Genomic DNA, 5390 nt, shown 5'->3' on the forward strand with positions numbered 1-5390 from the left:
TGCTCTGATGAAGGGGGTGTTCTTTTTTATGACTAAAACCCAACTACAGTCATGTTTGTAATCACAGTGTTTAAATAAAGAGAAAAAAGAAAAAATAAAATTTCAATTTTGATCTATTTATATCATTTAATAATATATAGCAATCAAACTATTTATCAAAAATTATAGGCATGGGGCCGAAGAGATAGCACAGTGGTATTTGCCTTGCAAGCAGCTGATCCAGGACCTAAGGTGGTTGATTCCAATCCCGGCGTCCCATATGGTCACCCATGCCTGCCAAGAGCTATTTCTGAGCAGATAACCTGGAGTAACCCGCCGGGTGTGGCCCAAAAACAAAACAAAACAACAACAACAACAAAATTATAGGCATGGGAAGCTTACTACTTTATTCTAAATCAAAAAAAGCAGTAAATAAAACTCTATAACCATCATTTTTGCTTTTATGATGAATAAATAGCAAAATAAAATGCACAGACTTTAGGTATTTGATTTTATTGGTTTTGGAAATCGTGTGTTCTGATATAACTAATATCTAAACAAAAGAGGATTTTAATCATCTCCAGAACATTCCCACCTTCTTTTATACAATTGATCACCATTCTCATTAAACAAACATTTTCTTATTTATACTTGTAAAGTTAGTTTTGAACTTCACATAAATGTACTTCACAAAATGTACTAAGATAGGGATACTAATATTCCATACATGTTTTCATTTATTCCTTAGTGTATTATTTCTTTTATACATTAATAATATTAGATCATTGTGTTTTAGGATCCACTCATGATGTTAAATTTAACAATTTATTGTTTTATATTGCTTAGTAATGATCAATTGAACAAAAATATGATTTTTCAACTAACACAATTTTTTACCTATTAATAGAATGGGCTGTTTTTGTTTAAAATGCTTATAAATAAAGCTAATATGAATATTGTCAAGGACATATTTTTGTCCATATACATTTTTCTTATTTCTTGAGAAAATAGCAGAAATTGAATATTATGTGTAAACTTTAGAATAGTTATTTCACCAAAGAGCACATACCCTATTCACTTTCACCTGTCTGTGTGGAATTGTGCCAGGATTTCAACAATATTTAGTTTGCCAATATTTTTTCATTTAAGTTACCCTAAGTTTATCAGTAGTATTTTAAAATGGTTTTAATATGTATTTTTCTAATAACAAGTAAAGTTGATCACAATCAGCCCTAGAATCGTACATCTTATTATAGTATTAATATTATTTAAATGTATATATTTATACTTATGTATTCTTTTGTGATAAATCTGTATTTATGGGTGTTTTTGGTTCTTATTTGTTTTGGGGGGTGACCTAAAAACCAAAAAAAAATAAGAAGTAAAATATGTCCATAGGGACTGGAGAGATAGCACAGTAATAGGGCATTTGCCTTGCATACTGCTGAGCCAGGATGGACCTGGCATCCCATATGGTCCCTGAGCCTACCAAGAGTGACTTCTGAGCACAGAGCCCTGAGTAACCCCAGAGTGCCACCAAGTGTGGCCTATAATTCAAAAAACCAAAATTATGTTCATAATTATTTTATAATCCCACACCTAAAAATTGATTTCCCTCTCCTTAACATTGTACCGTTTTAGTGGACAGTTTCTAGTACTATAATAGACTCTGATAGAAAAGGTGGTATGGAAATCTAAATTAGAATATAAGTACATGATTTTTCTCCTTTCTTTCTGGCTTGGAGTATGTGCTGAAGGAAGACAGCTGCCATATCATGATCACATTCAAGCAGCCTACAAAGAAGCCCATGTGGCAAGAAACCAAGGTCTCCTGCCAAAAGTCATGGAAGTGATTCATCTTGGAAGTTAATCCTCTAACTTCAGTCAGTCCTTCAGCTGACTGCAGCCCTAGCTGGTTTTTTAATTAAAGCCTTAAGAGCAATACTAAACCAGAAGCATCCAGTTAAATCTGCCCAAAATCCCCGTTTATCAGAAAGTATAAAATAGCAAATGTCATTTTAAGCTATTTCAGGATATCTTTTACAAAGTAGTATGTAACGAATACATTCATTTTAAATTAGCTTCTTTTTTAGTCATTGATTTATAAGAGTTAATATAGGATAAATCTAGTTATAATTTTCCTGTGTTCTTCCCATTTAAACTTACTTAAGGGCTATAAAGGTATTTTCTATTTTTACTTATATCTATAGTTTTAAATTTGTGTCTATAATCTATGTGTAAAGTAAGATAGAGAGTAGTATTTTTGTTTCTTCCATATAGGTATTTAGCTGTTTCAATAGCACTGCTAAATCCTTATGGTTGAGTTGGTACATTAATTGATATGTGCAAGCAAAATAATATTAATAGTTATTCTGTGTAAGTGGGAGGAATCATGTATGATCTTGTCTTTATTACTAAATTGTCTGTATATGATATTGATCATTAATCTTTAATACTTCATAATTTAAATGTATGAAATATTTTATTTATCATACTTCCCTTTAACTGTAAAATTTGTATAAACATAACTTTAAATTTGTTATGTATGTCTTTATATATACAAACAGATATATAAATATCCCATAAATTTAATTTAAAATCTTCTGAACAAATGAACACTATATATGTATTATTAAAATAATTATATAGCTAACTCCTATTTACCCCCCTTGTTTAATTTAAAATCATGATGTACAAAGTTGTTCATAACACAGTTTTTTTAATTAAATAATTTCTTTATTTAAACACCATAATTACAAACATAATTGTAGGTGGGTTTTAGTCATAACAAGAACATCCGCTTCATCCATGCAACCTTCCCATCACCAATGCCCCCATCTCTTCCCTCTCTCACCCCCCACTTGTATTCAAGACAGGCTTTCTACATCCCTCACTCATTGACATTGTTATGATAGTTCTCAGCGTAGTTATTTCTCTATCTGCAATCACCACTCTTTGTGGTGAACTTCATATCTTGAGCCGGTCCTTCCGGCCCTCAACTCAGGGAATTATTTCAATGTCTTTAATTTTTCTTAGAATCTATAGATGAGTGAGTCTATTCTGTGTGTGTGTCTCTCTCTCCCCCTGACTAATTTCACTCAACATAAAAGATTCCATGTACATTATGTACAGGAAAATTTCATGACTTCATCTCTCCTAACAGGTGCATAATATTCCATTGTGTATATGTACCAGTTTCTTTAGCCATTCATCTGTTGAAGGGCATCTTGGTTATTTCCAAAGTCTGGCTATTGTAAAAAAAAAAGTGCTGTGATGAATATAGGTGTGAGGAAGGGGTTTTTGTATTGGATTTTGGTATAGCTGGATCAAATGGGAGCTCAATTTCCAATTTTTTGAAATAACACTGTTGTTTCAAGCATTCAATGATCCAATACCTATCACACTATCAATACAACCTTCATTTTATCAATGTGCACAGTTTCCCATCCACCCTCCATGCTCTCCTTTTAGCAAGTACAAACTTAATTTATTTTTCTTAATACAACAAAATGGAAAATAAAATTATCATAAAATACTTTAATAGGGCCCGGAGAGATAGCACAGTGGCATTTGCCTTGCAAGCAGCCGATCCAGGACCAAAGGTGGTTGGTTCAAATCCCAGTGTCCCATATGGTCCCCCGTGCCTGCCAGGAGCTATTTCTGAGCAGACAGCCAGGAGTAACCCCTGAGCACCGCCGGGTGTGGCCCAAAAACCAAAAAAATAAATAAATAAAATACTTTAATAAAATTCAAGTTGTCATAATTGTTATCTCACAATGGTATTACTAAAGTTATTGTCAACTGATTGGTATTGGTAGAGCTTTCTATGTTCTTGTTTTTTCTCAGTTTTGGTAGGCTTCTGTGCAATTTTTACATTAAATTTGCTGTGCTTTTCCTGGATGTAAGCACTGTAAACATTGGAAGTATTGTGTACCTCCAGAGAATGTTAGATGTGTCTGGGCTTCCTAAGACTATTCAGCATGAAGGAAATCTTCCAACCCCCATTCCCAAGAAGTCAGTTTTCAGCCTGGAGATTGATCTACTGGAATGATTTGATGGCTTGGTGGCTCATAAGAAAGCTCCAATTTTTATTTTGGTTTTGGTAGAGTGGGTGGGAAAAAAGAGTAGAGCCTTACTTGATAGTGCTCAGGGACTATTCCAGCCTCTTTACAAAGGGGTCACTGCCAGCAATGCTCAGGGGACCATGTGTTAGTAAAGATAAAAGCAAGATCAGCTGTAATCAAACCAAGCATCTTTATCCCTCTACTATCTCATTGATCTTTAAGTTTCATTAGTGTTTCTTTGAATTATTTTGAATACTTCTAAAAGCCCATAAAACTTGTAAAGTAGAAAACTCTGGAAAAATAAATTTGAAAAATCTTTTAGATATTTATACTTTATGATTTTTAATTTTATTAACATTTATATTGAGATACAGTAATTTACAAAGTAATTCATAGTCAAATTTGAGTTGTACAATTTCCCAACACCAATCTTTTCAGCAGTCCAGGGATCATTCCTGGCCAGGCTCAGGGGACCATATGGGATTTCCAGCTCCTAAAAGTATTTTTCAAAAACCAAAACATCTATTTTTCCCTGACTGGGTTAAATATTTATCTTAAGGTATCAGAGCAATAGTACAATGGGTAGGGCACTTGCCTTGTTCATGTCCAACCTGAATTCTATTCCTGGCACCATGTATGGTCCCCCCTATACAGCCAGGAGTGATCTCTAAGTGAAGAACCAGAAGTAAGCCTTGAGTACCACTGAGTTTGACAATTTTAGGGCAAAAACAAAGAGGGTAAAAGGTATTCATCATATAAACTATTTTTATAAACCCTTCTTGTAAGAACAAAAGTAAATATCAACTTCTCTATATCTGATGATCATAAATTTAGTCAGGATGAAGAAAGTTTTAATGTAACATGATATTAAGGCCAAAGAGATAAATACATACTAGCAAAAGAGGAAGATAGACTAATAATTCACAATAAAAAATGTGTAACTCATCAGTTTCAATCACAGAAATGTCACATAAAAACTTTTTTCATTCTGTTTCGAATTGGTTTTGAATTTCCTGAGTTTTGCTTGAGGTTTAGGTTTCATCCTTAATTGAACTAACACCACTTCTTTTAGATTTTTCAAGCCAGCACAGAAAACCTCAACATAATCAAAAATATAGTCAGACATTTGGAAAACTCTCAACACACCTGGTCTACGAATGAGCTGTTTGACAAACCTTGATTTTGATCTTTATGACTTGATTTGTAGCATAACAGTTGGTAACATTTGGGAGAATTTCTATATTACCCAAATGTTTAAAAGGAGATTACAAAGAAGAAGCTAACAGAAGTTTTTTTTAATACATCACATGACCTGAACATTTACATTTACTGATAAAATTTCGGTGC

Source organism: Suncus etruscus, chromosome 4 (assembly GCF_024139225.1).
Source record: "Suncus etruscus isolate mSunEtr1 chromosome 4, mSunEtr1.pri.cur, whole genome shotgun sequence".
Taxonomy (NCBI): Eukaryota; Metazoa; Chordata; class Mammalia; order Eulipotyphla; family Soricidae; genus Suncus; species Suncus etruscus.